Below are 26260 nucleotides of genomic sequence, written 5' to 3'. Positions count from 1 at the left end.
ACGCTGAGATATCTAGCAGCCCAGCTGTGATCTCTCCTCTTCTAATGGCGGGTTCTCACCCTATTTCATAAGGAAAATCGCATTAGGGCCAAAAGTCCCAAGACCTAGTATTCTTCGAGGGGGAAAAAAAAGACATTTATATGAAGTTGGGCGTCTTTCCTGAAAGCTTTGTATCCCCACATGAAAACCAGTAAAAAAGAAAAAAAAAGAAAAGAAACAAAGATAGAAATCTTCCTCTCAGACTATGAGACAGTCCATGAGACAAGGAGGACCTCCTTCAGATTAAGAATAGGGATTATTACTGAAATATCACCAAGTGTTTCAACAGATGATAAGGGCGACAGTGTGCCCCTGACTTGACAGTCTTACTGTTATTCTGTTGAAAGACAAATGGAAGGAACTCTGAACACACAGGCTCTTCACTTTATGTATAATATGTAGCAACAAATATGAGTCCCTGTGTTTTTATTAAATTATTATTATTAATTATTACTCTCTTGAGACAGGATATCATATACTTTTGGCTAGGCTTGAATTCCAGATCCTCCTGCTCTGCCTTCACAAGCACTGTTCTGAGTTCATAAACCTTGGAACGTTATTCTGAGAATATTTGCTTCAAATCAGTTGCTCACCCATGTGACCATTTGAATTTGCACATTGTATGCTAGCTCTTGCAAACAGATAAAGACTAGACCATGAGAATCAATACATAAACAATGGCCAGGGGTTCTGAATGAAACAAGTGGCAGTCCATCATCACCTTTTTTCCCTCAAAGTGTATTTCATTTTACTGAAAATCTAATTCTTCCATAATTTATTACTCTATGTAAATATATTGTCTCTAAACTTTCCATACTGGCTCAAATACTAACAGAACAAGCCCGGCGTCTCCTACTGTCTGCTGCTTCTACCCTTGTCCCCCAGGGCGATTTCCTCTTTGTTTACTTGTGTTTTCATAAGCAAGCATCATCTTTATATTTATTGTAAAGTACAGCTCCAAGAGAATTAATAAAATCATCCCCAGAGTATGTTTTTAAGACTGTAGGTCCAGGGGTGGAGGAGATATCTGTGTGAGAAGAAGCATTTGCTGTTAAAGCCTGACGACTAGAGTTTGGATCACCAGAACCCACATATAAGACAACATGACAGTTCAATCATCTGTGGTCCCCTTGTGCCCCTATAGAGATGGGAGGTGGTGACAGGGAAAATTTCAGAGGCAGGAATGTCAGTGACAGAGCGCTCTTGTCTCACCCCAACACTGTCCTCTGACCTTCACACATGAGAGTGGCAGATCCACATCCACCACTCCCATGAACAAGCATGCACATGTGGGGAGTGCTGATTACAGGCCCAGATCCTGGATTTGACATATCAGTGTCTTCATGGAAAGAAAACACTGAATTAGGTAACCAAAAACCTGTGGTGGCTTCTTGGCAATGCTGTTCATGGGTTATGTCATCTTGATTTCTTGCCCTCTCACCAGAGTACATGACTTCATTTATAAAATAGCTACTTTACACTCTTTTCTTCTAATCAATCCCAGGAGGTGCAGAAGATACCATGTGTCATTTAATGTTAGAGTGCTTTTTAAAAAGCATCAAATTCTCAGTTCATGCGAGAGTCAGGGTGCATCTTTTCCAAGGCAGGTATAAGCAGTGTGGGCGGATTAATGTACCCAGTACCTCACACTTTTTCTATCCATAGGAAATGAGTGTAGTTTCTCCAGTACCCCATAGATGGTGTAATTTGTCCTTTCCTTTCCAACTAGGTCTTTGGAAGGGACAGAAGCTAAGTCTTCCTTTGTACTCCCTCTAGTGCCCAGCAGATGTGAGACACAGGGTAATCTCAAATACACCAAGTTCTCATTATTTTCTATAGTTAGAGTCCAGAATCATAACCATGGATATGGACACCATGAACACTGAAGCAGCAAATGGTGAGTCACTTTTTCTAGAGAGAAATACCACGTTAGATTCTTCTGAATGCTAGTGATATCCTTTTGAATTACTAGTTAGCAAAGACCCTTATATTCTATTTAAAGATATTACTTAATATACATTGTTCACTAACAAAGAACTCTTGACCTGAATGAAGCTTATGTAACACATGCATTTTTATCTGTCAAGGACATTTGAGGCTGTATGCATTTTAGAGTTAGGATTAGGAACTGTTGTCAAATATGAAAATCACTCAAGAAAAACATAAATTGTAAGCAAAGCACTTGAGAAGCAAGAGAATCATGTTGTTTGAGCATAGTATGAGCTACACAGATGCATTATCTCCAAAAAATAAATCAAATCAATCAAAACAAAAACCCATGAGAGGTATAAGAATTTTGTCACAAAGCACATTGCCATCAGAACACATTCCTTTAGTGCAGAAGCAGGGAGGCAGAGCCTCAACATGTTCACCTTGAGTTTTGAACCCCTGTTGGGAACTGAAATTTTTCACTAATCTCTGCATGTGCACTAACAATTATCAAAGGGTCAAGTATTAATTTGGGGTGACACACTTGAGTGAAGAGGTCTGAAGAACCTTTCTGTGTGGATAAACATGATTGACTGCCTTTGTTACTCCCCTGATTTCTAGAAAAGGATGGGGTAGGCTTTTAGAGAGTAACTCATATAAGTTAGAGCACATACGAAGAAGGGGATCAACACAGAGGATTCCAATGAGTTTGCCGAAAAGCAGTCAGTGAAGAAAAATCTCTCTCCTGACGTATATTGCCAAAGGCCTTGGGAGATAAAGACAGGGTTAGGGAAAGGATAGGCGAGAAATCTTAGTTTTACGGGAGTCTCAAGAGCTTAAGAAGGAGTATTTATGGCTGTCTTGACAGAGAAAATTGTAGCTATTGTCTTTCAGGCAGATGTCTAGGGCACCTTTGCAATACTTAGGATGGACCGAGATGGACACTGCGCTGCTGCTGCATCCGAGTTTATTATAAATGGTGGTAATTTTATCCGGATGGTGGGCAAAATTCTTATGGACAAACACATGCCTCTTTTGGATGAGCAACTAAAGCTTGTTCTTTTTGTTTTATCTTTGCCCCTTCAGATGACTAGGGCAGCAATTTGAAATTATGCTCTGTAAGGGAAGCTGAGCTGTGTCTGAAAACCTGTTTTTAGATGACTCAAAAGTTTGTTGGAGAAAACATGGGGCTTTGGCTATCAGATCTTTTTATTCCCAGCACATGTAGGGTGATATTAAGTGCATGTTAGTGTTACTTTGTACTCTGCGAGAGTTGATGACTTTTTCTGGGATTCTCTTCTTTCCTTTTCAGATACAGACTCACTGTAACCACTCACACTGTTCTCAAGTTATCATCCTGCCTCAACTTCTGCATCAGCTGGGGTTAGACCAATATGATGACTCTTCATCCACAATTTATGCCCTATTATTAATGCCAGAGATAGTTGCTAGAAGTCTTGGACCATCGCCATTTCTGATCATGATGGAGTTTTGTTCACTAGTTTGCATATTTTATCTGTTTAAAATATATTAGTACATATAAAGTTCAAATATTGAGAGTTGGTGTAGTGGGAGTTAGGAACTGGTTTTCTTTGTTTTTATTATTAATACAGCAAGTGTGTGGCATATCCACAGTCTCTTACACATCCTACTTATACTGAATAAAAATCTGAATTCTAAATGCATCTCATCCTTTCTCATGTATAAGATGTCAAAATACTACTAGGAACCAACAACTTATCTGTAGTTGACATGATCAGACATTTGATTGCAGTAAGTCACTTAGCCATTGCAAAATGTTGTGAAGGAGGTATTCATATTGATCTCTAATATGATAGCCATTAAATTCTGAGAGGTGATAAGATGAGTAAACATTATCTTTAAAACATTATTATATGTGTTTGAAGGAAAACATTTTTGGTAAATTATCTTTGAGTTTACTTATAAAATGCAACAAACAAACAAACAAAATACCCAAGGGCTAGAACCTCTTCCAGCTCCCAGAAAGTGCTACATAATTTCATCTACTTATTAATACCTGTTTCTATACCAGAAACTAGTTCGAATCTTGCATTCACTATGCCTATTTTGTGATCTTTAGAATAGTTAGCCCTCACTTGCCTCTAACAACTGTTGCTCCTAAATAATACCAGAAGGAACCAACTAGGTATGTGTGTTAAATCATCCCAAGCAACTCAGGCGATGATTTGCAATGAACAGTAGCATGAGTAGCCTGAGGTGGACGACAATGTTAAGAAGTGGATGATATGACATTTTGTGAATGAGGAGGGAGGTAAAGGACATGAAGGAAGAGAGTGAGTAGAAAGAAGAATTCAGAGAGAAGTGGGAAAGGATTGTCCATTTCAAATTATTGTTTCATTTCCCAAAGTCACACTGTCTTAAAGAATAGAATGTTTGCCAGGCAGACATTTCTACCTTTTCATGGTTTTCTTAAGCTTAATTAGAAATCCTTGTGGTTCAGTATTAAGCTTTTTAAATAGAAAAGTAGACATTAAAAGTAGCAGAAGGGAAGTATATTAAAACCCACAGGCAGCACTAATCTTCCAAAAATTAAAATGAAGGGAGTGTCAGTCTTGCACTTTGTGCTTCTACTGACATCATTGTAGAAACAAGCAGACCCCATATTTCTATCTATCTGCACTTCTTAGAACTGAGGGGGGAAGGGGAGAGACACTCACAGAAGAATATAGTCCTTAAGAATTAGAAACATAAACTCCTGATCCTGGTACCTCTTTATATGGCGGTAGGTCCTGAAGGGTATGCTGAGAGATGACCAAGAATAGAGGAATAAGGACACTGAGAGAAAGAAAGAAAAACACATGTGACAGTTTAAAAGCATCTGTGGAGATCTCCTGTAATCCTTTAATTTGGGGCGGGGGAGGGTAGGATGGTAAAATTGTGTAGCAAAATAGCCATGTTGTGTATTATGTTGTGTATTAAGCTCATTTTCACCCCCAAACAGCCACCATCCAGTCACAGGCATGGTCATCTCTCTATAACTTAGAGCCTACTCACTAATATAAATCAGGGGGCGTGGTGTGAATCCTACATGAGCCAACATGGCATGCAATCGACTCAAACTAAATCAAAATCTGGATGTTCCGTTGACTCTATTGAAGTCAAGGATACTTATATTTAGGACTGGAATATTTGTGATCCATATGTTTCCTTTGTCCTATTTAGTAAGAATTTAATTTATGGTGGCCTAAATAAAATTCGGTGCCTATGCACCATAATAACTACCTTTAAATATTGCAGGTCTTTGCTTGGATACTAACCATTCAAGTAACCTTTCAATTATTGTCAGAAATTACTGTTTGTCTAGTTTTTCATAAAACTCATATTCTTGACAAACTGTCCCTTAGTTGAGTGCGTTCCTTTGTTGGGAAACATAAAGCCAAAGTGTCAGAGTGTGAGTTTGAATTTCATCTCTGTCATTAATGTGACATAAGGTGCCATCTACCCCAGTTTCCACATCTGCAGAACCACTACAGTACAACTTTAACATGTTTTAAGACAGACTAAGGACTTCATTCATATCTACACATTTTAGTCAGATACTGAAAACAAATATAAGGAGCTGTGATATGTTTCTTAACAATGTTTAAGACTCTCTTTATTCTGTCAAGTTTATTTATTTTCCAAATAATTTATTAGTTTGACTTCTCTAAATATCCTTTGTTCAAATTATAATGTGAAAGAAGAACACAATAAGATCTGCTAATTTGTGTGATTCGGGTCTCAGGTTGGTTTGCTTTTGGCCTCCTTAATCTTTGGAGGACCTGGTACTATATATTACCTAAAAGTTCCTAGGTGACACTAGAGTTCTGTTTTCATTAAGCTACTTAGCAATGATCTCACCTCTATTTAGCTGCCTCAAAAGCTACAGAAAAGTAGGTGTACTGTAACCATATATGATGGTGTTGATCCCATTTCTCTCCTGTAAAGCATTTTTGAAGACTTCAATATGCCATTATCTTCATTTCACAACATACAAATGTATATTCTCTTTCTTTTCATTCAAAAATCATCTATTTTCCTGCTGCTATTTGTACATGAGCTCATCTTTAGTTACTGCACTAGTGGCTCCTACTAACTTATTAGCGATATGGTTTTAGGTAGGCTATTTATGTAAACATAATTTCCCATCAGAAAAAGTTCCAAATAATTGCAGGGTCACTGTACAGATTAATAAATTTGATACCTTTGAAATAAAATATTGCCTGACACATAAATGTACATAGCTATGCTGTTATTGCAAGTGATTATCATGGGTTATTTTTCTTCCATTATACTAAGAAATTAAATCAGATAATACTTGTTTTCAAATAAAACTTAAAACTGCTACTATTTCAATTAGTCAACCACTCCAACAAAAGCAAGTAGGACATCTCTCCCAGGGACTGGCCTATGAAGCTTCCTATCTAGCCCATGTCAGCTACGGGGAAAACCAATGCTGTGTACTGACAGGCTGCAGCTGTATGCTCCACTACAGAGCACAGTCTATCGTGTTCATTCATCTGTCCAGAGAAAGCAACATGAGCTTGTTCAGAATGGAATCCAGTGTAAGGAGGACAATTAGAAGCCAAGGTAGGGTGATGGAAAATTAACACACAATTTGATGATTCTCTAGTGAACAAAGGCATTTAAATCAGAAACCAGAAATCATGTCCATACCATGTGTTTAATTTCCCAAGCATCCAAGCACTTAGATCACCAGTCAGCTTACTCTATCTTTGCAAATCCATATTCTAAAACATACAGCACTATTTGAATGCAATGAAAGGAATTCAATCATGAAATTTGGATTGAATTTTAAATAGCTTCATATGAAATCTATAGTCGAGTCCCTATCCAATTTGGTAGTTATTAGATTAGGTATATATTAGATTACAAATTTGTCACAATGATATTTCAATGTTAGTACTCTAGCTCAGCAGGCATGGCCAATCCACCACAAAGATCCCCTTTCCTTTAGGCAAAGTTAAATCTTCATAGCATGGAATATAAGCCACTATGTTGGCATCCGTGCAGCCTCTTTGGTCTTAGTGTTCAGCTCCTGTTGTTTCCCCTGTAGACACCTTATGTGGGATGTCTCTTTGTATGCTGTGAATATGTTTTATTACCATTGATTAATAAAGAAGCTGATTGGGCCACTAACCAGGCAGAATAGAGCCAGGTGGGAAATTCTAACAGAGATACAAGAAGAAAAGTACAGAATTAGAGAGATGCAAGCACCCAGTAGAGAAGCAAGATGTGAGGTAACATGCCATGTGCCTTGTGGTAAAATACAGAATAATGAAAATGAGGTAATTTAGTGATAAGAACTAGTAAACAATAATTCTGAGCTAATAGGCCAAATAGTTTGTAATTAATATTAAGCCTCAGAGTGGTTATTCCAGAACTGGCAAGTAGGAGAGAAACTTCCATTTACAGACACCTTGTGCTCCACTTCTAGAAACTCTTTTCTAAAACATGGTGGGATATTTGATTGTTTGTTTATATTGCCATTACCCACCCTATTCCCTCAGGGTGAATAAGCAACCCTTTTCCCCTTTTCCTTACTAATATTCAATTCATTTCTTAAATAAAATTTTTAAACATATTTCTTTTTTGGAAAAATTTGGAGATGCTACTGTTATTTACATTCTTGATTATTGGAATGTTAAAAATAACTCCTAAACCAACCCCACATCAGACAGAGGGCTGATCTCCAAAATATACAAATAACTCAAGAAATTGATCATCAAAAGAACAAATAATTAAAAAAATGGAGTACAGACATAAACAGAGAACTCTCAGTAGAGGAACTTAAAATGTCTGAAAGACACTTAGGAAAATGTTCAGCATCCTTAGCCAATAGAGAAATGCAAATCAAAACAACATTGGGATTTAATCTTACACCTGTAAGAATGGCCAAGATCAAAAACACTGATGACAACTTATGCCGGAGAGAGTGTGGGGTAAAGGGAACACTCCTGCTTTGCTGGTGGGAGTGTAAACTGGTGCAGCCCCTCTGGATGTCAGTGTGGCCATTTCTCAGAAAATTAGGAAACAACCTTCCTCAAGACCCAGCAATACCACTTTTGGGTATATACCCAAAGGATGCTCAATAGTACCACAAGGACATTTGCTCAAATATGTTTATAGCAGCATTGTTTGTCATAGCCAGGACCTGGAAACAACCTAAATGTCCCTTGATCAAAGAATGGATAAGGAAAATATAGTACATTTACACAATGGGGTACTACATAGCAAGAACAAAAAAATAACGACGTCTTAAAATTTTCAGGCAAATGAATATATCTAGAAAACATCATACTGAGTGATGTAACCCAGACCCAGAAATACAAATATCATATCTACTCATTCATAAGTGACTTTTATACATAAAACAAAGAAAACCAGCCTACAATTCACAATTCCAGAGAACCTAGACAATAATGAGGACCACAAGAGAGACATACATGGATCTAATCTACATGGGAAGTAGAAAAATACAAGATCTCCTGAGTAAATTGGGAGCATGGGGACCATGGGAGAAAGTTGAAGGTGGGGGAGAGGAATGGAGGGGAGCAGAGAAAAATGTATAGCTCAATAAAATCAATAAAAAAGAAAACATTGAAAAATAAATAAATGAATAAATAAATAACTTTAAAGAAAGAAAAGAAAAAAACTCCTCAAATACTCAGGACAAATAATGATATGCTTAAATTCCAGCTCTGCAGAGTGGGTATGTGAAGTTACAGAGTTAGTTCTATCTCTATGTTTAGTGATTTCCAAGGACCCAAACAAATAGAAGAAGAAAACACCCTTCTCATTTTACCTAGAAACTCTTCAGTTAACACCTTCTATTGCTTAGAATCTATAAGAAACTGAGACTGAATTTTAACTGGAGTGCCAAATTACTTGATTATAAGGAGTAATGGAATTCATTGTCATGTTTTTCCTACTCATGTCTTAGCAGATGTCATTCTTTCTCTAAAGTCATGAAAAACAAAATACACCCTGGCGAAGCTGCCTGCTGGCAAGTGGAATTGTGAGGAAAGGTTTCTGGCTAATTTCTGAATCTTTAGCTATATGATTTATATTAAAATAATCATCACCATAACCATTCAAATAGTCCGTGATCGAAAACCAAACTTCAAATAAAATGTATTTACTGGGGGACAGTAAGAGAAAAGCTGCAGGAGCTGGGAAGTGGCACAGCTCAAACAGTGTGGTCACTTCACAGTTCAAGTCTCCTAGAATATCAATTTCAACATGTCCCAATATATTAATTCCTAAAAGATAGGGGATGCTTTGTTTCTTTTATAACACATATATGACCTCTGAAGCATTTTGAAAAACCATTAATCTATATTTTTTTTGTAACTGTCTTCCCTTTCCTTTTGTGAAAGAACTGCTTTCCCTCCCATTTGTTCTGCTGCTGCAGTGATTCCCCTGGAGAACCACGTGTTTATCTTGACAGGTGGTAGTGGATTCCAGAGGCCTCTGTGGAATTCTTCTCAGTTGCACCGAGATACAGTAGAAAATATAATGCTGCAAAAGTAACAAACTTACCTTATTGTTTTCTAAATACAATAAGCCACAGAGTGGGTGGAATTAATTTGATAATGTCTTTCTAATGAACCTTTCATTAGACATATGTTGTGGTCTTCAATATCTAATAGAAGTACATATTAAAAACAAAGCATTACTTGATGATTCTCTGGATTCTGTCTCATGATTATCTCATACAATGTTCAATAAAATAGTTTAAGCTCAATTATTCGAGACATCTCATCACAGAGTTACAATACCCATTTCTAGATACAAATTCTTTAAAATCCTGACTAGATGAAATGAATTTCTTTTTCTGTTTGTCTTCAACAGTTAAAACAGAATTTGCTCTTTTGTTGGGTGTAGGGTGGTATTCTGAGTTTCTCAGACAACATCTCAGAAATCATTACCTGGTGACCTTGATCTTTATATCAGTTAGGGGGACTTGAACTCCTGACACTTTCACTGCCTCCACCTCCCCAGTGTTATGATTACTTACAGCCTTCTGCCACCGAACCGGGCTTATGGTACTCATCTTTAAAGGATGGAATAATAAAAGTGTTCTGTACAGTGTAAAAAATGTACTTGTTAATAAAATCTAGAGATAACTAATTGAGAATGTGTTATAATCCACTTTGCAGTGTTCTATGCTAAAAGTAATGTTAGCATCTAGCAGAGCAAACATTAGCTTAAATGGAGGTTGAACTGAATAGTTTGATGGCCAATGGAAGATCAATTAAAATAAGTGCAATCAACACCCTTTCATAGTAACGATATATTTTGATTTAAAATTTGTCAAAGACAAAATTCTAAACGTTACCTAGAAAAACCTGCTTTGCTGGGCGTTTGTGGCACATGCCTTTAATCCCAGCACTTGGGAGGCAGAGGCACACGGATCTTTATGAGTTCGAGGCCAGCCTGGTCTACAAGTGCTAGTTCCAGGACAGTCTCCAAACCCACAGAGAAACCCTGTCTCGAAAAACCAAAGAAAAAGAAAAAAAGAAAAATCTGTCTCTTTCAGAAAATCATCAGTTTTGGAGCATGGCCTGACCCTTTCTAGCTAATATTTAGCATAGCACAAAGAAGAGCTACAAATAAGACACATTCTCACAGCTCAACTCTGCCAAGGTCTTAATGTCTCATTTCAGTTTTCCTTGAAAATTCTCTCTTGCTTCTTTATAATTGCAGTTTTCCACGAGACCGAAAGATCCTGTCAGTCATGCATTTAACTATTATAATTTAAATTTACGTATTCAACTATTCTTCACCGCCACACTTTACAGAAAAAAGGAAACACAGAGACAAGGGAAGGTAGGTTCTTCTGCAGCAATAGCAGGCAAGATCAATATGAAAGCAATGGATCATGAAGAAAAGCAATTTCCTACTTGAGGGATTAGACACTACTCTCTTTTGTCCTGTTAGCTCAAAGTTTTAGTTTTTTTTTTTACAAGTAATACTGATTTTTTTTCAATTTACATAAGCATTCTCTAGGGAAACTTCAAAAAACCCCAAAAGCATATTTCTCAACCAATCAATGGAAGAGAAAAAAAAACTAAAATGAATAGCTAGCCTTCTTTATGTTGTCTTTTCAGACACCTTTATACAGCATGGGAAGACTAAACTGCTAGACAAGCTAACGATAATTAACTCAATAGGAGCCAATTTGCAATGATCCAGAAGGCTTTTTCCTTCTCTTTCTTCAGGAAAAATACAGGTAATTTTTATTTTGAAGTTGCATACATATGCTAACATCAGACATCTGAGAACTATGCAAATCTCTGCAAATGCTTGTTTTATCTCTGAGTGAAAACATTATTAACTGCTGCCCTCGGTCATCAATAAATTCATATTAGAGGAAATGTGTAGCAGAAAAGGGTACTCAACAGCACCATGTGAAAACCATCATCATTTTTAAGCACATTTCTATTCATGGAAGAGGTGAACGTCTCTTAAATAATAAAGGCAAAAAATAGTCACAGGTACAAAATATGGGGAAAGAAAATCAAGAGTTGGTTTCCACAATCCATTTTGTAACTTATTGCTTATGTGAGTCAAGTTTAAGCAACTTGTACATTTTCAGTGGTGAATTCTCTCATGTCATGTTCTTAAGAACAAAAAGCCTTCAGAGCTAAATCTAAATGTTGTGAAAAACCTAATTTATTTTATCATATACTTTCGTTTCTCTATTTTATCTGTCTACTGCCCTACCTTTCACACTATTGACTCATATCTATGTATCCAATGTATGATTAATGGATAAAGCTCTAGCAGGCATTTTGATAGTCTGTTTCCAATTGTCAAAATCCTGACACTTTTAAGTCAGTTTTCTACTCAACATCCTATAGAGATATTGAGGACCAGGCAACAACTATATTCACATAGCAGACATTTCCTGCTTTACAACCAAAATGCTATTTTCTAAATTGGGGGTGGGGAAAAGCTACTGCATAAGTCAGAAAACTGTTTCTAAAAATTAAAGGGAATAAGTCCCACAGTAGCCAAATTAAAAGACTGCAGACCAACAATCAAGCAGAATGGAATCCATCCATTGCAACAAAATGAACTTAAACAATCAAAACTGTTTAAGATATTGAAAACATTCAGGACAACTGAGAAAAATGGAATTTGTAAAGATGTTACTTTTACCCTGTGAAACGCCTTCAGTCCAATCTCATGTAATAATAACAGGTCACTTTGAATCCACCAGTTTTCTAGACTGGAGATAAAACAGCAGCAACAACAAATCAAGAGTTGATTTAATGACACATCAGAGATTGGACAGTGTGTTGAGATAACTGATGTCTTTTTTTTTCCCCTTAGTGGTAAGATTGGGAATGAGACCAAATGACTTACTAACTAGTATCTGCCTTAAAACATAACTTCAAAAAAAAGTGCTAGCCCACAGTCAATTTCAGGAGCAACCTTGCTGTTCTGTGCTTTCCTAGAGTGAGCTATCATCCAAGTAAAACTGATGTGACCCAGTAGATCTGATTTTGCATCCAACATCTAAAGTTCATTTTTCCTAGCAAAAAGGATCACTTTGTTGCAGAGTGTAGCAATGCACTCCTCTAAAAATGTTCACCTTCCCAATCTTTCTTTTACAGTGCTGCCTTTATGACCTAGTTCATGTTGAAGGGTTCATGTTGAAATGGGTCTGGTATGTTTTGTTTTTTCAGCCCTAAACCCTTGTAACACTTAGCAAAAATGTAGAGTTACTTCCTATGGACAACACCCATCTTGACATCATATCCTCAAACTGATACCGTTAAGATGGAGGAGCAAGAAGACAGGGGATTATCAATGTCTGATGTCTTCTGACAGGTTTTATTACAGCCCTGTGTCATCTATTTAAACTTCTTAAGAAAGCTTCAAAGCACGTGATCAGTTTAGTCACATGTCTCTGTGTTGGACTTTATGAGCTACATACACACTTGATGATTGTAATCAATTTCCTGGAAAGGCAGTTACTTACTTGGGTGAGTCAGCCCACCTGTGTTCGAGACACTCTAACAGAGGCATTTCTTTTCCTTTCAGAAAACAGGTAGCCTATGACATGTTCTTGGTCCCTTAAGAGCTACAAGCACTTTAGGAAAGGTAAGATAGTTTCCTTTGCTCAGAGACCATTAGGGACAATAATTGGTAAATAAAGCTGGCTAAGACTCTTGAAGAAGGTAAAAAAAAAAAACACTATGGACCCAAAGGGAAGAGCTTCTGTCTACCCTGACAACCCAAAACAATCAAACAAACAAATAGTAAGAGCATTCCGTTTACTGGAGATAAAAGTTAGAACTTGTAGGCTGGGCATACTGCTCAATGGTATAAACACTTATTCTGCAATTATGAAGACTTAAGTCCAAATCCCACCACCCTGTTCCCTGGTAAAAAAAAAAAATAAGGGCATGGTTTTAAGTCTTGTAACCCCAGCATTGTCGTGAAGAAGCAGGCAGATCAGGCAACTCCCTGCCTGGCCAAGTCAATGCAGCCCAGATGGCCACTTTCTGGTTTACTGTCTCAAAGTAATACAACAGAGACCAAAAGGAAAGCATTAGACAGGTGAAGTTCTTCTGAGCTTCGCAGGCACACACATGGATCTATGTACTCATACCTCAAGGGCATGCAACAGCACAAGACACACTACACACCACTTACACACAGAGTTAGAACACATTCATTATGTCCTCCTAACTTGGGGGTTTGGGATGACTGAGGCAGGACCGCTATTAATAAACACATATTTCCAGGTGTTATACACAGATATGACAAATGTAGAGTGAAGTGATTACTTATATTGTTCCATTATTAAATAAAACTCAGGAGTCAGAATTGGGATAAAAACCTGATTGATGAGAGAAGTAGTGGAGAAACACCAGTATTCTCTCTCATTCCTTCCTCTATCCAAAAGGGCCACTAATCTTTCTAAGTCCATCCCTAGTACTTCCAGTGTCTCTCTCTATGTACTGGGTATTCCAAAACCTCTATGGCTAATTCTGGTTCACTAGTAGCTAACTCTGCCCTGTGATTCAAGGTAAACTTTATTGGCAGTCTTGGGGGTATCAGACTGTGTTCAAAATATCCAACAACAGTAGAGTACCAGGCATTCATTCATAGGTTTTTTAATAAAAACTTCCAATCTTTTACTTATTTAACAAGTAAATAAGGAACGCCTACTCTGAAACAGGATTTGTAAGAGGCCTCCAACTTATGAGAAAGAAATGACGGGGGATTTAATTCTTGCTGAAGAAAGAAACGTCTGGGCTTACTTCTTACCCTGAACTGAGATAATCTAAATTTCTCTTGATGTCTATGAAGATGTCTTGATGTCTATGTTTGTGCACACCCCTTGACTTGTAGAATTTGACCTGCATATTCAATCTACCTGAAGCTAAAGGAAGATTTCTGTCCCAGCCAATCTACTGTTTTTCCTGAGAGTTGCAAAGCTGCCGTGTGTATATAACAGACATGCCTATTAACCAGGTATTTGTCACCTATTTGGTTAATGCTGTTGGTGACTTAAAAAAAAAGACAATGATCTAAAAGTTCTTTGCATTTAATATTCTGCCATCCTGCAAGGCTACTATTAACTTCCTTTCTACCCAAAGAGTCTCAGTTGCTCTTTTATTCTTGGGCACCACACCATCATTAAACACGTACAAGCAACAAGGTCTTGACTTGGACATCAAGAAAACCATTGTGGGCATAAGATCAATAGCTGTACTGTTTTCCCAAAGAATGTTTTTGTCACTGCTTCCTGTGGTCCTCAAAGCCCCAGACAAGCATGTAAAACTACACTTGCCCATTGTGTGTGTGTGTGTGTGTGTGTTGTCTGTTCAAATGAACTAGAAATATACCTGAGAAGGATCTAGAGGTCCCACATTGAAGTTAAGATCAACCAAATGATTGTAAAGCTAATAAAACACATTTCCTCTCACAGGGCATTGTCTTCATCATGCACTCATTTGCTTCATCGTGAACTCGGAACAGGAAAACAATTAACAAACACATTTGCAAAATCCTGCATGAAGGTTTGGTAAAATAAATAACTAGCACAGGATAAGAGAGACATAATACCAACATTGTCAGTGTGAAATATAACCACGGGATTTTTTACAAATGTAGTAACAGACAAGAGTTTCATGTAATGGCTTAGAAAGTATTTGTATGTATTGAATTCTAATGTCCAGCTCATGGATGGAATAACAATTCCCCCAAATGCTTACCTAACATATACAGAGGTGTGGTTTGAGATGCTTAGCATTTAATTGTAAAAGATACATTAATGAACAGGCTGGGGAACAGATAGTCTCAAGAGACGTGGTATGGAGTAATGGAGAGAAAAGAAACATTGCAGGTAGTCTCAAGAGACGTGGTATGGAGTAATGGAGAGAAAAGAAACATTGCAGGTATCTTCAAATACTTCAAGGGTTTCCATATAAAACTAGACTTGTTCTTTATTTGCCTTGTAACTATAGGAAAGGGTCATTTAGTGGAAATGGATTAATAAAGTAGCAGATATGGTACACAAAAACCTGGGGAGGTATTAGAAACGGAAGGAGCAGGGATTTTGAACAAAACTACATCTCAAAGGAAAATCCTGATTCTTTACCTGATTTATTACCCTATCTGGATCTTTCTCTCTATATTTCTTTGGAGAAAGAATAGATAATAAGATATAATAAGACAGCTTAAATAGTCAATCAATAAAACTAAAAGATGACTAGCATATGAGTAGACATGAAGGAGTTCAATAGACCATCCTATAATATGCCTGAGTGGAGCCTGGAGAGCCTAGAATTCATCCTTTATAATCTTCTTAGAAGCTATGCAAATAATAATAATAATAGTTCTAACCATATACATTTCTTTCTTATTTTTATCCATGTGTCTTTATACCTAGGGAAATGCACTCAATGTTCTGCAAGGAAGATGTGGGTTGGGGTATTAAAAGATACCTAAGAAAGAAAAAGACAAGGTTAATATCCCAAAATAAAATCAGTAGCCAGAAATTTGGAAAAACTAACTACAAATAAGATAACACAAAGGAAAAGAAGAAATCCCAACAGAGAATAGACTGCAGTGGCTCTCAACCACTAAGCAATTTGTGGTCCCCTTAGGGATCGCATATCAGATATCCTACATACCGATGTTCACATTACTATTCATAAAAACAACAAAATTAAAGTTATGAAGTAGCAATGCAATAATTCTGTGGTTGGGCGTCATCACCATGTGGAACTGTATTAAAACGTTGCAGTATTAGGAAGGTTGAGAACCACAACAACAGAGGAAAGCAAAACTGCACTGATCCTATGAGGGGATGACTGCCAAAGTAATCCCAGCAACTGTGAAACCCAGGAAGAACACAGAAAAGACATAAATAAGTAATGCCATTGACTCATTAATACAGTGAATGCTGGGCATGGCCTCTGTGTTTTTCCCTGTGTGCTACTGTAATCACTCAATACTGCCCATGCTTTTGGCATCTGTATACGTGCAGTCCAGCCAACCATAAGTATGCATTTTAGCACTCAAATCAGACTTGAATTATTTACCTCATATGTCAAATCACATGGATTGTTCTTGTAAGAAAAGAAGCAATCCTGCAATTCCAAATACACAGAACCAAACACTGCAGCTGCCATGGTGTCACTGTCTTCTACAGGAGGTTAGAATTGATGCCCAGCTCTCTTACACAGTCTCAGTGTCGAAAAGTAGCCATTTTCTGATGTCAGTTTGTTTTTTAATTTCTGAACATAATTTCCTCCCATAACATTCTCTGTGATGTCAAACACATAAACACATGCACATTGAAGCTAAAAGGCACACAAGCGTGCGCGCACGCACGCACGCACACACACACACACACACACACTTAATCCATCCCTTCCCTATGGTTTAGTCAATAGTACTGGTTATTCATAATCCAGGGTCAGGGGGTTAGCCAGTGGAGGAGTCGGAGCATGGCGACTAGGAAAAAGCTGGGGTGTGAACTAAGAATATTTGTACAGATAGAAGCCAAAGAGAAGATACCAAATGAACAGTGGTCATAGTCAATAAACGTGGCTCCCCATAAACAAAACAAAAACAAGAATAACTTACTTATTAAAAGTTCAGTTCCCATTTCTTTCATTAAGACTTCCTCATCCTCTCCACCACTTCTCTTATTTAATTTTAGGTCATCAGATTTTTTGTTTGTTTGTTTGTTTTATTTTGTTTTTTTTAATATTTTTAAAAGTTTACTTATTTATTATGTATACAGTGTGCTGTTTGCATTGCCTACAGGCCAAAAGAAGGCACCAGATCTCATTCTACATGGTTGTGAGACACCATGTGGTTGCCAAGAATTGAACTCAGGACCTCTACAAGAAGTGCTCTTATCCTCTGAGCTATCTCTCCAGCCCTAGGTTATCATTTTGATATGACTTTCACTCTCTTCTGTTGTATGTTCCATCTTTGGATGTACATATACTGAATCTCAGACTATCTTACATCCACATGAGGTGCATGCTTTGTGTTGGCCTGAGTCTCGAGGTCATAAGAAGATACTGCTTTTGGAAATGGGGCAGTGTGCCAGGCACTCATAGCACTCTTTTAAAAGCCTGGGTTTTACAGTTTCTGGAGTTGCTGGAAGATTAAATGTGCTCAGGAATCAGCATTCTTACAAGAGACTGGACGTTGAACAATATATGTTTGCTGAACTTCATGTGTGTATGTGGTTTGTCAAGGAGCAACTAAACATGGATGCCTGCTGCGGCTTTAAGGATAATGCTCTTTTTTTGGCATGGGTGTATGTATTTATGTGAAACAAAGAGGTGTTGATTTGCTTAAGTGTGTCCTCTCTGCCACTGAAGAGATGTGCATCCCTCTTTTTCTTCCTCCAATAGAACTCAAAGAAATCTGTTCCATGTCCACATGCACATGCATGTTTACATGTGTATAAACCTGGTAATAACTTCCATCAATTAAGATCGAAGTTAATGAGCTATAAAATGGATTTGTCCAGGCACCAATGCCTTTTCATTTTCTTCTATTACAAAGTGTGTTCCTCATTTTTCACTCATGTCTAACTCCCCCACAAACCTTCTGTGCTTTTGTTTTATTATTACAAATAGCCAAAAAATCAAAGACTGAGCTTAGTACTTTAGAAAACGTTCCACATGTATAAAACAACCAGAAATGGTTTTGAGTGACCTGCTGTTTAGGCTTCAATTTTTCAAATTTTGAAAAGAATTGTTAACTCAATTTTTATGTTACTAATGCCTATATACATATATGTATATATTTGAGAAGTTGAAAGAGCTCTTTGAAAATTGCCTACTATACATTATTATGAGTATCGTGTGGACCACAAGGTTAAGTGATTTATCCAGATTTGCAAAGTTAATTAAATTATATACCAAATTCCTTATCCTGGGACCTATGAAAGCTTAGGGAGAATCATGGACCTTCATAATCTTGTGATAACTGACTGTACATGTATACATTTTTATGGACAGTGGATCTATAATTTTCTCAAACTAACAAAATATTGCCCAACATAGTTGAAACAAATATAGCTATAACTCTAATGTATAAAATATTTATTATCATAAGTTATTCTAAACTATTGACAGCCACATAATAAAGTTTCCTTGACCAATGATTTTGATGGTACTGCAGATAACTAACAGTTTTCTACATCTCATTCTATTTTGATTCAGAACACTAGTCCTCAGAAAGTAATTATAGTGTTATACACTGTCTTTCCACATTTTCTCGCATTGATGAAACTGCTGCTCGCTGGAACGACAAGGTGTCTTTTGTACACTAGGGTATATTTTAAATATTGGAAGTCAGCTGGTATATTCTGAAAAACTTATGCTTCTCTGGTCATTAAAGCCAACATTCCTCAATATTCTGGTCACTTTTCTGAACTAAACATACTTAGATATAGAAGAGACACATATTAGTTTGCTAATAGTCTCTAAATACACACAACCAAAGACTCACATCCATGAGGAAATTTTAGTCCTCAAGACCACACTGGATGTTTTGATCACCATTTTCGAGAGAGCCCTGTACTGTGAAATACTATAGCACTCTGTGTTCTTCTTTGGGAATCCTTGGCAAGGGAAGATTAAAGAAAATAGTCAAAATATTTCTGTCTTATCTATGCTATCAAAATTACACAAAATTATTATGATCATTGTTTGTTTCTTAGATCCTCATATTCTCAATGCTCATTTTAAAACACTTGAAGGTAGATGAAGAAGAATTGCATTAGATTTGTTTCAAAATAACCCAGTTAGTGAGTAGATATAGGAAAGTTTTGGGTTATAGATAAAAACCTAATTGGATTGTAAAGTAGTTGTCAGACTCGGGTAATGTATTCATTTGGATTTTCTTAACTAACCTGCTCTCTTTAGATTTGTGTTGTGATAGTACGTTCTGTGACAGAAATTAAGTAACAATAATAGAGCACTTAAATCTCACACAGAACCCACAGTTGGAAGCGGAAGAGCTGGAAAGGCTTTTCCTTGTGGTCAAAACATTTGCAACTATGACAACAGTTTGTTAAAGATGCCGAGAAAATCACTCATGGAAATAATATTCCTTGCCAAAATGCTCACTTCAGTTGTTGGCCTCATGACCAAGGAGACAATAGGAAGATCATTCTATAACTAGGTAACTACTAATCATGTAGTATCCATTAGTGGAAACAAATTTTAGCAACCAATGTGCAATGTAAAATTCAAAATTATATTGTGTGCACATATGTATATATATATATATATATATATATATATATATATATATATATACACATACACACACTTGTATTCCGTATTTCAAGTTGTATCTTTAAATCCAAAGCTTATGAATTGAAAATCATTCGAGCTGGGGTGTCAACAAATGCAACAGGTTTCTGTGGAAGCTTTTGACTTTAAGAGGCTTCGCTTTTGACAGATTCCTTAGGTTATGGAAGGCACCCATCAGCAGTCTGTGGAAAAATGAAATGCTGCAAGTCTATTTTTATGCAGCTGGTATCAAATTACTAAACGGATCAAAAGAAATAATTTTTTTGAAGAGGTGGCTGTTGACAACAGTGCCCTAAAAATAAGTGCAAATCTGAGGATACAAAACCTTGTTTCTATCTCAGAGGAAGTAACTATAGATACACTGCCATATACACACTTGCACTCAAGATAGATTGCATGCCATTATAAACACTTTTTAATATCTTCCAGCTCAATGTCCCTGTTATTAAGAGGATAGTTTTATGCTACTTCTAAAGTAACTGACACAGCTAGGAACAGTTGTTTCTACCGAGATTTGCTTATAGTGTTAAGAACAGAAACAATGACAACCATTTATCCAACAAAGCTCTTACTTTGAGCCAAATAACATCCAAAATATTTTCTAACATATTTTTATTTGATTTCATACTTAAATGTTATTTTAAGAACCAGGTATTGATGTCATCATTTTGTAGATAAAACAGCTGATTCTTGGAGTTTGAAGTGTAAGTTGGAAAGGGTACAGATAGGGTGCCTCACAGGTAAAGTTAGGTATTTGACTTTTAATAAAAATCTTTTTCTAAAGACATTTTTTTTAATTTTTAAATTATTTATCTGTGGAAACGGTATGTATGTTTGAATGCAGGTATTATCCAAGGTTAGAAGAGAGTGTCAGATCTCTTGGAACTGGAGTTCCAGGCAGAAATGAACCATAAGATGTGGTTGCTGGGAATGGAATTCAGGCCCTCTGCAAGAGCAGTGAACACACCATCTACTGAGCCAACATCTCAGCTTCTTAAATACAAGTCTCTTAATATCTAAGCTATATACTTTGCCTTTTGGTTTAGTAACATAACACCCAGTTCTAACATATAGAGAAAATGATAATGCACAGAAGTATCTTTTAAAATCTCATTGTATGTGACAGCGAACTTGACTAGCGGAATTTCAGTAAACTGAGATTCTAACAATGAAGAAAGCATATTGAAGACTCCAGAGCTCAAGTGGGAGGAAGTGCTAAAATGGCTAAATAATAGCATGATATTTAGCAATTTTTAAAATCATACTGTAGAGTCATAGAACAAAAATTCAGTAATGGTACTGTGGGAAACAAGACAAATGGTTGATCTAACAGTCCAAGTGATGATGTTTGTAATGTATTTTTAAGAGAAATCTTTCCTGGCTCCGAGTTGAAATCAAATGCAATCTCCTCATAGCCGTCATAAACAAATGCAACAATACTTCTTTGAAATACAGCTTATTTTGGTTGTAGTGAATAAAATATTCCCTCAATGAATCAGAACCCTCCTCTTTAATGCACCTGTCAGGTCACACACGGAGGATGCTGGCTTTAACATGCCTATTTTCAAAATCTTAGGAGAGGTACCAAATGATTAAAAAGAGCATATTTCAAAACCTAAACTAAGCAACATTGTTTTAGGAATTCTTAGGTTAAAGAAATATGAAACAAAAACAAAAATAAATTTTCTGACAGTAATATAATAGAAAAATTATACTATGTTATTTATTTTAGTAAAATATTTAAATGCATGAAACAGTATTGTTGAGGGGGTATGTAAAGAATATTGGACAAGATCATCATTTATGAATATTTGAGGAAAATATATATACAAATTTAAATTTGAGTTTTTTATTTTTAACATGAGCAGAGAGCCCTGATTCATATCTCTGCTTGTTTGAATGGTATATCTTTTCTCCCATGTCTTTTTGGTTTTGAGACTATAGCTTAATCACAATATTTCTCCTTTACATTTCTTCCTTCCAAACTTCACCTTACACCCCTGCCATCTCTCCTTCAAATTCATGCTCTCTTTCTTTTACTAATTATGATTTCTTGCATATATGTACATACATACATATATGTTCCTAAATATAGCCTGTTTAGTCTATATAATTCTGCCTCTATGTATGATCATTTGGCCTTGGACAGTCAATTTGTGTGCTCTTTCCAGGTGAAGGCTTCCTCTTCTGTTCCTAGCATTTCTCAGTGGCCTGGGAACTTGAACTCTTTAGAAGAATTAAAAAATGATATAAAGACCTAAAACAGTGCAAGAATGTTTCTTCCCGTGTAGGTATAAAAGGAGGAAAATAATGTACAATAAATTTTTTTTACTGGTTTGGATGGTTAGGAATTACTTGTCTTCCTTTGTGTTCTCACTAATTCTAAGTGGTTCCGCCAAAACTTGAAGCATATTGGGCTAGCACTGAAAAGGGAACCTTTAGCCGACATGAAGTGCAACTGAACCACTAAGGTGCTGTAGATGAGTGCATCAAATAATGGTGAAAATAAATCACTGGAATTTGATGTTGGGGTTTTAAAAATAACTTGTTATTGTTGATCGGGTGTGTGTCTGCTATTTTAGGATGAGGATATAGCTTATTTCACATTTGAGAAGCCCTGGGATAAATCCCTAGTACAACAAAAGCAAGCATGGTGTAATCCAAGTCTTTAATCTCAGCATCTAGAAGGAGACAAGAAGTTCAAGGTGAGCTTCCTCAGCTACATAATTTACACAGTTCAATGCTAGCATAGGATAGAGACCCCTTTTTAACAAAACAGCAAGGGGGCCTGGAGAGATGGCTCAGTGGTCACTTGTCTCTCCCACAGAGTCCCTAGGTTTGGTTCCCAGTGTCCACATAGTATCTTACAACTGTCTGTAACTCCAGCTCTAGAGGACCCAATACCCATTTCTAGGCATCCTATGCTCTTTCCTGGCCTCTGTGGTCACTGAGCATATCTGAGGTGCCCATACATACATGGGGGTACTCACACGAACAGATGAAATCAAATAAATTGTTTAAAGTCACAAATACACGTTTTTCTGTGGTTTGTTGTTCCTCAGGAAATTCTAAGTGGAAAAATTTGTTTGTAGAAATCAAACTACTTGGGAATGGTTAAAAGAATGAATACACTCACAAGGGAGACATCTAAAATCAACAGTAACCAGATAGGGACTAACCACGTCATTAGGTAGAATTCTGTTCCTTTAGGATGGGAAAGGCAAAACATAGCTTCCAATAAAGATGTTTGAGCTAACAACAACAAAGAAAAAAATTAAATATGAACAATACCTTATTACAAATTTTTTGATAGTTAAGGTTCTAGAACAATGAACTGATAATTTGTGTGACTCACAAAAAGCCATATGCTGTGGGAAGTCCAAGGACCGCCCACCGCCATCCAGGTTTAGTAAGGTGAGCATCCAAACTGCCTAGGCTCCCACAAAGCCAGTCCGTGCAGTAGGATCAAATACCCATTGCCATTGTTCTTGAGTTCTCAGTAGTCCTCATTGTCTGCTATGTTCAGCAAGTCCGGTTTTATCCCATGCTTTTTCAGACCCAGGCCAGCTGGCCTTGGTGAATTCCCGATAGAACATCCCCATTGTTTCAGTGTGTGGGTTCACCCCTCGCGGTCCTGAGTTCCTTGTTCATGCTCTCTCTCCTTCTGCTCCTGATTTGGACCTTGAGATTACTGTCCGGTGCTCCAATGTGGGTCTCTGTCTCTGTCTCCTTTCATCGTCTGATGAAGGTTACTATTCAGGAGGATGCCACAGGTCAGGGAACCCTGATTGCTCTTCGAGCTGATGAGGGAGAGGGACTTGATCAGGGGAAGGGGAGGGAAATGGGAGGCGGTGGCGGGGAGGAGGCAGAAATCCTTAATAAATAAATAAATTAAAAAAAACAAATAAAAAAGCCATATGCTTTTTTAAAACTGCAATGCTTATATTTATATGTAAAGTTAAGACAGGCATATCACCAAAGTATTGTGATGTGAACCCCCATTTTTCTAAAGTGACAGAATGAATTAAGGCAGACCTTCAACTGAGGTCTTAGTCCCACCCCAATCTTGCAAGCCCATGTTATGTTCTGCAGCTGATCTGTGTAATTTGCTGTCTCCACACATTTCATGAACTGAAACAAAAGTCACACATTTTTGAAAGGCAAATTTGTGAAGAAAAACGTGGCTGAATCTGAATATCTGTGTAGTTTCCAAACAAAGACAGTGGGAAGTGGGAAGGTAGACACTGCAGCCAGTTAGGTACTATCTGTCCACAGGAAACAGAAAAGTCAATAGCAATCAGAACAATTTGAGCTGTTCTAGTTCAGTGATAGATAGAATCCGTCATCCCTCTGATTATAGGCATCTGTTCAGAATGAAGGAATCTTGTCCTAACTGAACATAACTAAGGCTAGGCAACCTAGACACAAAGAGGGAATCATTCAACATGTTATTTGGTACATGGTAAGCTTGATTGGCCATGTAAAGATATTTCCTGGTAAACCTTCTAACTAAACCAACAGAGGTCCAATTTAGTAAACTTATTTGCCTACCTTTCTATTTTTCTTTCTTTCTTCCTTCTTCCCTCCCTTCCTTCTTCTTTCATTTCTTTTTTTTTTCTTTCTTACGCTGTGAATATGTTTTATTGCCATTGGTTAATAAAGAAGCTGCTTTCAACCAATGGCTTAACAGAATAAAGTCAGGCTAAAAAAGAAATACAGAGAGACTAGGTGGAGTCAGAGAGAAGCCATGTAGACACCACCAGAGACAGATGTGTTACAACTTTGCCAGTAGGCCACAACCTTGTGGTGATGCACAGATTAATGGAGATGGGTTAGTTTAGGATATGACAACTAGCTAGAAATATACTTAAGCTCTTGGCCAAGCAGTATTACAAATAATACAATTTCTCTGTGATTATTTTGAGTTAGGGTGGTAGGGAACTGATCTAGAGGCCTCTGCCAACACTTAATTCCTTTCTAGTGACTTGCACAGGCACATACATATACACACCTATGTATGTATGTACATATGTATATGCATAATAACTTTAAAAGAATTTTCTGTAAGTAACTGCTAGTATTCATTGATATGATTTAGGAAAATATAACAGTAAGAATATGCTGCCTATTCCTAATTTCAAAAATAAATTAGATTATTCTGACAAGTAATTACCAACTTGAAATTAATGAAAATAAAACCCCAAGTGATTACTGACCAATGCAAATACTAGATGACCAATAACCCAACTTCAATTTTATTTAGGTACTGGGCCGTGGTAGCACACGCCTTTAATTGCAGCACTCGGGAGGCAGAGGCAGGTGGATCTCTGTGAGTTCAAGGCCAGCCTGGTCTAAAAAGAAAGTTTCAGGACAGCCAGAGCTGTTACACCAAGAAACCCTGTCTCAAAAAACAAAACAATTTTATTTAGGTAAGGTAACCTTAATTTCACACCCTTCCAGGATTTTCCCTCACATAATTCTAAAATAAGTTGTGGAATAATTTGTTTAATGTAAATGTTCTCAGAGATATCAATAAACTTGTCATTGCTCATTGGTGCAGACCCAGCACTTAACAGAGTATCTGTCATGTAGAAGACAGGCAATAAACATTTCAGTGAAGGAATGGCTGTGTTGACTATAATGTGTTTAAAGTAGAGCAAGAAATGGGGAGGAGACAGAAGCCAAAAACTATAGAAAAGAAAGAAGACAAGAGCATAATTCAGAGGTGGGACACAGAAGAGAACACAGACACAACTGGATTGTCACAATGATATTCATATTGTTTGACCCTTTGTTTCAGACAAGGAGTAACCAGGCCAAATCCCTGAGCACTCCATATGCTTTGTGCCTCTCCTTGACCACCTGTTTGCCTCAGAAAGCCTGCACAGACTCTCTAGAGAGTAGATGGAAAATGAGCAGTAGAGCTACCAGGGAGGGATTTGAAGACTGAAACAGACAAATCTATTGTGTGCACGCCCACAGTCGAAGATTTTCCACCTCCTGGAGAGTCAGTCTAGCTTGCAGGTAGAGTATTGACTGCTAGGCAGAACTCCATGGCTATAAAACAGACCACTGAGCTAGGCAATAAAAGAGAGAGAGGGAGAGGAAATAAGAGGTCTAATGTCTTGTTTATGCCCCCTTTATGACTTCTTTGAGATGCTCTGCAGTCCCACAGCTGGCTCTAGTTCATATACTTTTCTGATTAAGGCAATACATAGCAAAGAAATCTAATATTAACGTGCAATTTAGAAAAAAATAAAAGGTATCTAGAAATCTAAGGAAATTTCCCGAACAGAGTACCTCAATAATAACAGAATATAATTTGTTTAAACCTTTTAGAAATAAATCATTTGTTATAAGTCCCTAAATCATGTATAACTTATTTAAAATACCTAACTCCATCATATTGTGTTTAGTGACACCATGTTTGTTTA

General features: G+C 37.0%; 1 protein-coding gene across 44 annotated transcripts in view; it reads right to left on the bottom strand.

Moving 5' to 3' along the window:
- Nrxn1 (neurexin 1) overlaps nucleotides 1-26260 on the bottom strand; it is a 1109587-nt gene that overhangs the window by 450492 nt on the left and 632835 nt on the right. The gene's annotated exons all lie outside the window — the stretch shown is intronic.

Source organism: Microtus pennsylvanicus, chromosome 8 (assembly GCF_037038515.1).
Source record: "Microtus pennsylvanicus isolate mMicPen1 chromosome 8, mMicPen1.hap1, whole genome shotgun sequence".
Classification (NCBI taxonomy): domain Eukaryota; kingdom Metazoa; phylum Chordata; class Mammalia; order Rodentia; family Cricetidae; genus Microtus; species Microtus pennsylvanicus.
The sequence above is the reverse complement of the archived record's forward strand: the minus strand, read 5'-3'. Positions and strand labels throughout refer to the sequence as shown.